Source organism: Aquarana catesbeiana, linkage group LG11 (assembly GCF_042186555.1).
Source record: "Aquarana catesbeiana isolate 2022-GZ linkage group LG11, ASM4218655v1, whole genome shotgun sequence".
NCBI classification, from domain to species: domain Eukaryota; kingdom Metazoa; phylum Chordata; class Amphibia; order Anura; family Ranidae; genus Aquarana; species Aquarana catesbeiana.
This window is the reverse complement of record NC_133334.1, coordinates 35,128,341-35,141,197: the sequence shown is the minus strand read 5'-3', so window position 1 is coordinate 35,141,197 and position 12,857 is coordinate 35,128,341. Positions and strand designations below refer to the sequence as shown.

General features: G+C 41.1%; 1 protein-coding gene across 7 annotated transcripts in view; it reads right to left on the bottom strand.

Moving 5' to 3' along the window:
* Nucleotides 1–12,857, bottom strand: part of LRRC4C (leucine rich repeat containing 4C) — a 1,257,118-nt gene that overhangs the window by 256,411 nt on the left and 987,850 nt on the right. Inside the window, exon 1 of one of the 7 annotated variants that reach the window (XM_073604178.1) lies at nucleotides 9,558–11,536. The exons of the other annotated variants lie outside the window; for them this stretch is intronic. The gene's annotated coding sequence lies outside the window, so the exon portion shown is untranslated. Of the gene's footprint in view, nucleotides 1–9,557; nucleotides 11,537–12,857 lie in introns of those variants that run through there. 7 annotated transcript variants of the gene reach the window in all.

Sequence of the window (12,857 nt, the reverse complement as noted above, 5' to 3'; positions counted from 1 at the left end):
AATGTTTGACCATTTTTCCAGAAGTGCATTTGTGAGGTCAGGCACTGATGTGGACAAGAAGTCTCCGCTCTAATTCATCCCAAAGGTGTTCTATCGGGTTGAGTTCAGGAATCTGTGCAGGCCAGTCAAGTTCCTCCACCCCAAACTCGCTCATCCATGTCTTTATGGACCTTGCTTAGACACACTCCTAAACCTTGTGGACAGCCTTCCTAGAAGAGTTGAAGCTGTTATAGCTGCAAAGGGTGGGCCAACTCAATATTGTACCCTACGGACTAAGACTGGGATGCCATTAAAGTTCATGTGTGTAAAGGCAGGTGTCCCAATACTTTTGGCAATATAATATATATATATATATATACCTGTTAGATTGTAAGCTCTTCTGAGCAGGGCCCTCTTAATCCTCTTGTATTTTATTGTATTATAACTGTATTGTCTCCCTTTTATATTGTAAAGCGCTGCGTAAACTGTTGGCCCTACATAAATCCTGAATAATAATAATAATATACATATGTATATATATGTAATTTTTTTTTTATCCAACCAGTGTGTAAGTCGATCAAAACAATCAAATCCACAAACGATCAAACAACCCTTCCCTTCTGAACAATTTAAACTGAATTCGATCAATCTGAGTCTATCAGCCAGGACAGAAAATGATCAATTGTTGTGCATTGATCCGACAGCACCGAGATACTTTGTTCATCAATACAATTGTATTTCAATTGATCGAATTATTAGAATACATGGTGGAAACAAGGATGCGACCGATAGCTTATGATTGTAAGTTACAATCATATTTTGCATTCCCATGTGTGTCATATCGATCCAATGGGTTGTTGACTATGGATCTAGTATTCCTATCAAAACAGACCAATCAGAAAATAAATCGATCATTTATCAAAGTTTGTATCGCCACCATTGGGTGCGTACCGCACAATCCATGGAACCCTTCACTAACTGTTAACTTTGTTTATATTACACCTACATCAAGCACAGCTAAAGCTTATGGAACTTCAAAGGCTTTCATTAAACTGAAAACAGATGTTGAAAAGATGAGCACACGTTTTATACCTAAATTGGCCATTACAATAGAGAGGGGGTGGGGCTTAGCTCCTGTGTAAGGCTCGATTCACACCTATGCATGTTGCTTTTGAGCGTTTTTGGAGGTTTTTTTTTCATGCTTGCCACGTTTTTGAGCCGCGTTTTTGCCGCGTTTTTGCCACGTTTTTGCCGCGTTTTTGCCGTGATTTGCGTTTTGCGTTTTTTTTTTTTTTCATTTTTTTTTACAGTCTTAAAAAAAAATTACAAAAAAAAATAAATAAAAAAAACGGCAAAAACGCACCAAAAACGCACCAAAAACGCTGCAAAAACGCTGCAAAAACGGTGCACTTGCGTTTTTGATGCTTGTCCATTGAAATCCATTACATGCAAAACGCTGCTTTTTGCATGAAAAAAAGTCCCCGACCCTTTCCAAAAACGCAGAGATACAAAAAAGCATTGATGTGAACATGTTCCATAGGAACCCATGTTAAAAAATTCCCGTGCATTTCTGCAAAATGCAAAATGCATCAAAAAACGCGCTAGTGTGAATGGGGCCTTATAGAGGGTTATAGAGGGTGTTATAGTGGGTGCATTCCTTGCTCTGCTCCAGCATAAGCTGTGCTCTCCATTTATAATTTCTGATATCCCTCTTCTAATCACCATCCGTTCCATTCCACTGATGGTAGTCCAGCAAGTAGTAGGGAAACACCACTTCTAAACCATTCAAACCTACAAATATCATGCCATGTTTTTAATTTTTGTATAATCATGTACATATGTTGACATTCTCTATCTTCTTTATCAATTGATAATGTTAAAATAAACTTTTTTTTAATAAAAATAATATTTCAAATCATTTTTTTGGTTTTCATCATGTATAGCAGGATATCTGTGCTAAACCCAAAGGACAAATAAATGAGTGCATATATATATATATTTAAAGAGAAGGCAAAAAAGTTCCAAGAGGGTAGGTTCTTTCCAGCTTAAGCAGCGCTCAAAAAAACAAAAATTCATAAAATAGAAAATAAAAATAAAAAAATTAAATAAAAGAACGTATAAGCAAAACCAAACTACCGTATATACTCGAGTATAAGCTGAGTTTTTCAGCACATTTTTTCTTCAGCACATTTCATTCTCTGCTGAAGAAAAGTGCTTGACATTTTCCAAACCGAACTTGGGGCCCCATATCTCGGGGCCACTTGGTGCTAGGAACCCAAACTTGGGATATGTTGTAGTGCTAGTTCCGCTGGGTTTGCACACCAAATTTGGGGTTCCTAGCACCAAGTGGCCCCAAGATACGGGAACCCCCAAAGTCGGTCAACTGTGTCCATCTGCAGCAATGTCATTTCGGGACCATTTGGGTTCAGAGACCCCAAATTTTGGCTGCAGCTAGGGGGCATCTAGGAACCCTTAACTACCGAGTTTGAAGTTCAGGGGACCTATGGCTGCAAATGGGCACAGTGAGGCTGCAAATGGGCATTGTTGACCCTCTTTTCTACTTACAGTAGCTGCACATTTCTCACCCTAGGCTTATACTCGAGTCAATAAGTTTTCCCAGTTTTTTGTGTTAAAAAAGCTTATATTTGGGCCGGCTTATACTTGGGTATATATGGTATTTAAAATTTAAAAATGTGACAGTCCTGGTGTTGGGTAATTTCTCACAATAAAAGACAGTTCATATCACTGAAGAGATGTTCCACCATCACCACACCATGTGATTCCACTCCCTATAGGAATTGCACTCACCGAACTCCTAATAAACAATCGCCTATATATAAAATAAATATATATAAATATAAAATAAATATATAAAATAAATATATAAAAATATATATTAAAAATATATATATTTTGGTTGCACATTTTTATTGTTGTACACATTTTTGTTTTTTAATTGCCTTAAAAATCCCAAACTAGAGGTTCAAAACTGTTTTCAGTGCTCTCCATTTATATGACACACGGGTGGGCTCAGAATCAGACACCATAGGCTAGATCAGTTCAGAATTCTCAATTCATTAAGAAACTTCAAAAGGGTTTGTGAATTTGGATGCGTAGTCAGATTTTTCCCAGCATTCATCTGTTGAAATGATCCAGCCCTGTAAGGCATTGCCGGATTTTGCTGTTTTTTGCACCTGCCTCGTGTTTTGTGCTTGCGGCTAGTAAAGACATTATCACACATTCGGAGGCCGTGTTCTGCGTTCTTTCCCAAAGTGTTAAACATACAGTTTCTTAAAAGCCCACGGATGCTTTTAGTCTTATTCAGAAAATAAGTGCTTCTTCTGTAGTGCAAGGCCAATAAGAATTTTCTGATTAGTACAGCGTATAGATTGTGATGGGTTGCTGTAACTCTAAATTATTTTTGAATTAGGCTTATGGGAAACTGGTACTATGACAGTGAATGGGGTGGTCATTTTTAATGAATTGGCCTGCTGTGGATAAAGAACCTTGCTAGCTAGGATCTAGTGATAAGTAACCACGCCTCTCCACAGGAAACGTGTTTGGTAACAGAAGTCAGGGTTTGATAAGGAACCGGACTATGTATTAGCTAATTCTTACAATGAATGTTTTCTGTACGTCCCTGAAGCCCAACCTGCAGCCTGAGGGCCACAGACAGCCTTATGATACTGCTTGTGTGGCCCTTTTACCCAGCAATCTATAGTTGGAGTGGGAGCATTGATTTGTGAAGGGGTAATAGCAGAAAGCTCTACTAGACTCATGTTGTCACATATCCCGGTCTCATTATCTTGCTAATTCTTACAATGAATGCTTTCTGCAGACCCCTGGTACCCAACCTGTGGCCCAGAGGCCACATGCAGCCCTATGGTAGTTCTTGGGCAGCCCTTGGATCCCAGCAATCTATAGTGGGAGCATTGGTTTGTAAAGGGGTAACAGCAACAAGCCCTGCTAGACTTATGAAACATGTCCATAGTCTCTTATTATGTTGCCAGTTCTTACCATAAATGTTTTCAGTAGACCCCTTTTATGTGGCCCTTGGACCCCAGCAATCTATAGTAGAAATAGTAGCATTGCTTTGTAAATAGGTAATAGCTACAAGCTCTGCTAGACTTATGTAACATGCCCACAGTCTCTTATTATCTTGCCAGTTGTTACAATAAACATTTTCAATAGACCCCTCTTCTTATATGGCCCTTGGACCCCAGCAATCAATAGTAGGAGTGAGAGCTTTGATTTGTGAAGGGGTAATAGCAATAAGCTCTGCTAGACTCATTTAACATGTCCCTAGTCACTTATTGTGTTGCCATTTCTTACTATAAATGTTTTCAGTAGACCACTGGTTCCCAACCTATGGCCAATTGGTTCTTCTTATGTGGTCCTTGGACCCCAGCAATCTATGATAGGAGTAGAAGCATTGATTTGTGAAGAGGTAACAGCAACAAGCTCTACTAGACTCATGTAACATGTCCCCAGTCTCATTATTTTGCTAATTCTTACAATGAATGCTTTCTGCAGACCTCTGGTGCCCAACCTGTGGCCCAGAGGCCACATGCAGCCCTATGGTAGTTCTTGGGCAGCCCTTGGATCCCAGCAATCTATAGTAGGAATGGGAGCATTGATTTGTGAAGGGGTAATAGCCATAAGCTCTGCTAGACTCATTTAACATGTCCCTAGTCACTTATTGTGTTGCCATTTCTTACTATAAATGTTTTCAGTAGACCACTGGTTCCCAACCTATGGCCAATCGGCTCTTATGTGGCCTTTGGACCCCAGCAATCTATGGTAGGAGTAGAAGCATTGATTTGTGAAGGGGTAATAGCAACAAGCTCTATTAGACTCGTGTAACATGTCCCAAGTCTCATTATCTTGCTAATTCTGCAGACCCCTGGTGCCCAACCTGTGGCCCAGAGGCCACATGCAGCCCTATGGTAGTTCTTGGGCAGCCCTTGGATCTCTCCAATCTATAGTGGGAGTGGGAGCATTGGTTTGTAAAGGGGTAAAAGCAACAAGCCCTGCTAGAGTCATGTAACATGTCCATAGTCTCTTATTATCTTGCCAGTTCTTACAATAAATGTTTTCAATAGACCCCTCTTCTTATATGGCCCTTGGACCCCAGCAATCTATAGTAGGAGTGGGAGCATTGATTTGTGAAGGAGTAATAGCAACAAGCTCTACTAGACTCATGCAACATATCCCGGTCTCATTATCTTGCTAATTCTTACAATGAATTCTTTCTACAGACCCCTGGTGCCCAACCTGTGGCCCAGAGGCCACATGCAGCCCTATGGTAATTCTTGGGCAGCCCTTGAATCCCAGCAATCTAAAGTGGGAGTGGGAACGTTGGTTTGTAAAGGGGTAACAGCAACAAGCTCTGCTAGACTTATGTAACATGTCCATAGTCTTTTATTATCTTGCCAGTTCTTACCATAAATGTTTTCAGTAGACCCCTTTTATGTGGCCCTTGGACCTCAGCAATGTATAGAGGGAGCACTGGTTTGTAAAGGGGTAACAGCAACAGGCTCTGCTAGACTCATGTACCATGTCCCTAATCTCTTATTATCTTGCCAGTTCTTACCACAAATGTTTTCAGTTGACCCCTTTTATGTGGCCCTTGGACCCCAGCAATCTATAGTAGAAGTAGGAACATTCATTTGTGAAGGGACAATAGCAAGAAGTTCTGCTAGACTCATGTAACATGTCCCTAGTTTCTCATTGTCCTGCCAATTAATACAATAAATGATTTCACTACACCTCTGGTTTCCAACCTGTGGCCCTTTGGTTCTTCTTATTTGGCCCTTGGACCAGCACTCTATAGTTGGAGTGGGAGCATTGGTTTGTAAAGGGGCAATAGCAATGAGCTTTGCTAGACTCATGTAACATGTCCTTAGTTTCTCATTGTCTTGCCAATTCTTACAATGTTTTCAGTAGACCCCTGGTTCCCAGCCTATGGCCCTTTGGGTTTTCTTATGTGGCCTTTGGACCCCAGCAATCTATAGTAGGAGTAGAAGCATTGATGTGTGAAGGGGTAATAGCAACAAGCTCTGCTAGACTCATGTAACATGCCCCTGGTCTCTCATTGTCTTGCCAGTTCTTACAATAAATGTTTTCAGTAGACCCCTGGTTCCCAAAGTGTGGCCTGTTGGTTCTTCTTATGTGGCCTTTGGACCACTGCAATCTAAAAGGAGGAGCATTGATTTGTGAAAGGCTAATAGTAATGAGCTCTGATAGACTCATGTAACATGTCCCTGGTCTCTCTTTGTCTTACTAATTCTCACAATAAATATTTTCTGTGGACCCCTGGTACCCAACCTGCAACCTGAGGAGCAAATGTGGCCTTTTGATTCTTCTTGTGTGGCCATATGATGCCACCAATCTAACATGAGAGTGGGGGAATTTGTAAAGGGATAATAGCAATGAGCTCCTTTAGACTCATGTAACAGGTCCCTGGACTCTCAATGTCTAACTAATTCTTACAATTTTTTTTGTTTTTCTGTAGACCTCTGATGGCCAATTTGCAAAGTGCCACATATGGCCCTTCGGTACTTCTTATGCGGCCCATGGACCACATAAAACTATTGTAGAAAAAGAAGCATTGCTTTGTAAATGGGTAATAGGAATGAGCTTTGCTAGACTCATGTAACATGTCCCTTGTCTCTCATTGTCTTGCTAACTCTTAATAAATGTTTTCTGTAGACCCCCGGTGTCCTACTAAGAGCCACAAGGTGCCCTTTGGTTCTTTCTGGGCAGCCTGTAGACCTTGGCAATCTATAATGGGAGTGGGAGCATTCATTTGATAAGTGGTCATAGCAATGAGCTCTCCAAGACTAATATAGCATGTCCTCAGTCTCTCACTGTCTTCTGGAGAATGTCCTTAGTCTCCAACCAAACCTGTAGCATGTCTACAGTCTATGGCCATCATTTCCTCCTATATGTTTACAGTCTGACAGTCCTCTCTATATTACCCATACAGAACATTTTCTGGACCTTTTGGCAATGTCAGGGGCTGCAGTTGAGGCCCCCCCATACCTCATTAGTTGACAACCATCAACTCAGATACCAGCATCATTTTAGAAAGCAATGACGTGCCACCAAAAGGAGCGAACCATTAGCAAAGTTTGTAAGGGTACAATGCACTGGAACCCATAATATTAACTCTCCCTTTGTAAGTAAATAAACGCATCAATTTGTTACATTTATTAAGATGCATTACAACAATGTAACAGTTTTTAAAGGCCAGTGTTTTTTTTTTTTTTAAAAAGGATACAACAGAAAACAATACCAAATAACACTAACATGGCATTTCTCTATCAAGACTAGTGCTCTTCAACATGCAAACCAAATGACTTATTAATGACTGGCCAAGAGAGAGTTTTCACTCATTATGCTAAGAATGAGATTGGTCGGTCAATGCGGCCCACTGGTGCCCCAGGTACTGGCTTTTGGCCAAATCAGGCCATGTGAAAAATGTCAATTCTGCCTCATAAATCTTACGCATTCTTTAAACCCAGGCAACGTTTATGTTAATGCATAGACATGAACCCCCCCAGTGTTCTGTCAAGACAGATGCCTCTGGTCACCGCAGTAATTACCCCATAAAGGCTTGCCCCTGAAATTACACAATCTACTACAACAATAATTCATTGGTGTGGACCAAATTGGACTAGCCTATCCAAGTTGGGTCTCCAACCCTGAAACCTTGCCTCGTCCTGCAACACAACAAATGAATTCAGTTCACACGCTGCTCCGAGAGGAAAGAGCAAAGGCAGGAGGGAGCTCCAGCACAAAGGCCAAATTAAAAGGGTCCTCTCAGGGGGTGCATGTCAACCTCAGGAATGCTGATCCCGAGTCGCACAATGGAAATGGCAACAAAAAGGCTTACTCCCTCACTGCATTCCACCACCTATTAGGAAGCGGGCTCTTTCAGAAGGGGTGCCAGCTACAAATTCTTTAATCTCTTAGGATTTTCTGTATGGCACCGGGTCAATGGCTTCTTACAGTCAACAGCATGCAGCTAGGAAAAACTGTACACCGTCCAGCTTACAAATGATGAATGACGTGAAAAATTCTGTCGTTTTTTATTTTTATTTTTAAAGGCAATTTATTTTCAAGGCAATTAAATCCCTCAGCATCTATCTATCTATCTATCTATCTATCTATCTATCTATCTATCTATCTATCCTTGTTTATGTAATGTGTTACTGAATGAAATGAGTATAAATACAATTAAAAGTGCAAAAGTATAAACCATATGTTAATATAATATAACATAAATAGGATAGAGGGAGATACTACATTACACTAGATACATAGAAAACTACATGACACTAGATACATAGAATGTATACAGTATATAGAGAGAGAGGTAAAAAGAAAGAGAGAGATGAAAGGGAGAGTGAAAATGAGAGATATATCCTATCTCACACCAGGTACACAGTATACTGTATGTATATATATACTGTATATATATATATATATATATAGAGAGAGAGAGAGAGAGAGAGAGAGAGAGTACTACATTATGCTGGCTACCTTTATTATTCATGTATATCTGGGAATGAGAGAGGGATACGTTTATGTATATATATATATATATATATATATATATATATATATATATATATATATATATATATATATATATACTGTATATATACACACACACATATATATACACACACACACACACACACACACACACACATCAATTCAGTATTACTCAGGACATATTATCCTATAGGTTACATCTTCTAAAATCCATTAAAATCTGAACTAGCACCTTTTATAGTTTTATGCTCAACTACAACTGGGCATTGTTGCTGGCTATGGTAATTTCAGCCTTGCCATCCACTGCCCATCCTCCCTGGAAGACTGGCAGACAGGGGGGGGGGCACAGTTACAACTACCCCACTATTCTGAGCCTCTGTGCTAATGATCATCTGCAGTGTTTCTGCCATACATGTATTTCCAATGCAGTGCAGCCTACAGGTGTAGAGGAAGCAGCAAGGGTTAAAACCCTCAAAGGCTACACATAAAAGAGAAGCACACTTATTGAATGTAAAGGCTGCAATAAATGAAGCACCCCTATTCCCAATATGAAGAAGCCTTATTCCCAGTATTAACCACCATATCTCTAGTATAAAACACCTCCATCACCATTATGAAGTGCCCCTCTTCCCAGGATTAAGCACCCCCATCTCCAGAATAAAGCACCCCAACCCTTAGTATAAAGCTCCTACCATCCCCAGTATAAAGCACTACCAGCCCCTACTATAAAGCACCCCAACACCTAGTATAAAGCACCCCCATTCCCAGTATAAAGCTCTCCCATTTCCAGTTTAAAGCACATCCAGTCTCTAATATAAAGCACCCCCAACCCCTAGTAAAAAGCACCCCCAACCCCTAGTATAAAGCACCCCAACCCCTAGTATAAAGCACCCCCAACCCCTAGTATAAAGCACCCCCATTCCCAGTAAAAAGCACCCCCATTCCTAGTATAAAACACTGCCAACCCCCAGTATAAATCACCCCCTTTAAAAAAATAAATAAAGAGAAGTACTCACTGTGTGAAAAAGAGGAGAAGCTCCTAACAGAGACGATCAGAGTCGACAATTTGCAGATTGCACCCAGGCAGCAAAGCCAGCATCCATGCCTTGCTCAGTATTATCCCAGACCGAAGTGTTCCTACCAAACTATGCCTGCAAAGTCAGGCTCATTTCACACTGAATTTGCACAGTGAAAAGAAGAAGTGTAGTGGGGGGTAGAGAAGGGAGGGAGAGAGTGAAAGAGCTGGGACAGCAACACCAGCGAGCTCTTCAAACTTTCCCTGGCCAAGGTGCTGAATCGCCTGTGATGGGCCAGCTCCTCACCTCCGCCCGGGCGCCCCTTGCAGCTGCCAAGCGACGCTGCCGACAATAAAATCCACCCTGGGTCCACAGTAAGCCAGCAGCCTTCATGGTCATCCCACAGGTTCCTTGTAAAGCATCAATCACAGGCTTGCTTGTGTGTCCAACCCAAGTAGCAAAATAAAAAAAAAACTTTCTCCCCCCCCCTTTTTTTTTTTTCCTCCAAAAAAATAAATAAAAATAAAAAACTGATTAAATTTCCAATCACAGCCCAGTGCAGCTTGGCATTGGAGCTCACCCCCCTTTTTTTTTAATTGTCGGATCCAGGAATCCTGGTGCTCAAACTCCAGGCACAGCTCAGCAGCCTCCCCCAGCTCCACAGCCTCCTCTGCAATTTCATGATATCACATTCAGTCGTAGATGCTTGCCATAAATCCATCAAGCCTGGTATGGGATCACCTGGTGAATGGGTGCTTTGCTGATCATCCCTTTTGATGAGTTTTGCACATAAAGAAAAAAAAAATAATAATAAAATGAAATAAAAAAAAAAAATCCTCAATGTAGGAGAGCAATGGCTATTTCCATTTTCAGGGAGCTTGGTGATGATGAGTGAGATGGTCACAGTGCCTCGGATCTTTGCTACAGCCCTCCATGGAGATGATGAGAAGAAGAACACGTTTGGTGGAGATGCATTGAGTTGCCCATCACTTGGGTACCACGATCCTGGAGGATGCTGCGCTGGTGGCTGCTGTGCTGGAAGATGCTGCTGCTCATTCCTCTTCTTGCAGGGGTCCTTGTGTTTCTCTTACCCCCATCATTATATACAAAATAATAATAATAATACAGATCTTTAATTTGCAGCAGCAGCAGCACAACCTGCTTGTAGATCCAAGTCAAAAGCACATTGCTTGCAGTAGTGCCTCCTCAATGTGTGTAGGTCCAGCAATAACTCTTTAATGCAATTTCCCATCCAAGGAGGGTTACCTCCTCACCCTCCCTCCTTCCTTCTCACTGAACCTTTTTTTTTTTCCTCTGATTTTTCCCTTATTCTATTTTTTCTCTCTCTATCTCTCCCTCTCTCTCTCTCTCTCTCTCCCTCTGCCACTTTTTTCTTCTTTTTTTTTTTTCCTCTGCTTGTGATGAATAAAATACAATTACCCAATTACCTCCCATCATCTTAGCACTGATTGGTCAATTGCATTAACACTTGATGTCTTTGAATAAAGGAAAGGCAGCCAACTGGTGTGCTATTGCTGCCACCTACCTGTCACCACGAGACAGTGAAAGTCTGCAACATTAAAGGAGATGGGAAAAGCCAAATCGCTAAAAAAATCTTTTTTTTTTTTTAATTTATTTTTTTAACAGGTTGATGCCATTGCAAAAAGTCATTGATATTTATTTCTTTGTTATAACAGAGTTTGTGTTAAAATAATAACTGGTCATCCAATTTATGAAGATCTTTGTTCAGGTTCTTCCTAAACTGCTAATGGAGATTGCAAGAGGAACTTCATTCTGCTTAGCTACACTTTCTATGTGCTGATAACTGTCCCCATGGGGTCCATTTACTAAAACCGGAGAGTGCAAAATCTGGTGCAGCTGTGCATGAGAGCCAATCAGCTTCTAACTTCAACTTGTTCAATTAACCACTTAAAGACCGGAAGGATTTAGCCCCCTTAATGACCAGGCAATTTTTTAGCGATTCGGCACTGCGTCGCTTTAACTGATAATTGCGCGGTCACGTAACGCTGTACCCAAACAAAATGAATGTCCTTATTTTCGCACAAATAGAGCTTTCTTTTGGTGGTATTTGATCACGTTTTTTTTTTTTTTTTTTTTTTTGCGCTATAAACAAAAAAAGACTAAAAAAAATAAAACTATAATTTTTACATTTTGCTATAATGAGGCTACTTTCACACTGAGGCGCTTTACAGGCGCCTCAGTGTGAAAAAATAAAAATAAAATAGCGCGTGGATAACGCCTGTAAAGAGCCTCTCTTGTCTGAAAGCCCAAGTGCTTTCACACTGGAGCGGTGCGCTTGCAGGGCGGTAAAAAAAAAGTCACCGCTGGCAAAGTGCTTTGCTGGCGCTTTGCCGGCGCTTTGCCGGCAGTTTGGCAGCGTTGCCCTATTGATTTCAATGGGCAGGGGCACTTTAGAAGTGGTGTATACAGCGCCCCTACAGCGCTGCAAAGATGCTGCTTGCAGGACTTTTTTTTACTCGGGCTTTCACACCGGGGAGACAGGAGAGGCTCTTTACAGGCGCTATCCAGGCGCCATTTTATTTTTATTTTTTTCACACTGAGGCGCCTGTAAAGCGCCTCAGTGTGAAAGTAGCCTCATTATAGCAAAATGTAAAAATTATAGTGTTATTTTTCAAAATTGTCTAGCGGGGGTCAAAACTGTCCCGCTAGTGGCCGAAAAGCACCGCAAAAATGACGGTAAAGCGCCGCTAAAAATAGCACCGCTCTTCCGCCGACGCCCGCCCGCCCCAGTGTGAAAGTAGCCTAAATACCTCAAAAACAAATTTCTTCATCAGTTTAGGCCGATATGTATTCTTCTACATATTTTTGGTAAAAAAAATCGCAATAAGCGTATATTGATTGGTTTGCGCAAAAGTTATAGCGTCTACAAAATAAGGGATAGATTTATGACATTTTTTTATATTATTTTTTGTTTTTTTTACTAGTAATGGCGGTGATCAGCGATTTTTAGCGGGACTGCGACATTGCGGCAGACAGATCGGACACTTTTCACCTTTTTTTGGGACCAATGACATTTATACACTGATCAGGGCTATAAAAATGCACTGCTTACTGTATAAATGACACTGGCAGGGAAGGGGTTAACACTAGGGGCGATCAAGGGGTTAAATTTGTTCACTGGGAGGTGTTTCTAACTGTGGGGGGAGGGGACTGACTGGGAGTAGAGGGAGATCTCTGTTCCTAATCACTAGGAACAGACGATCACTCTGAACCTCCCTGTCAGAACGGGGATCTGTTTATTTACATTAACAGATCCCC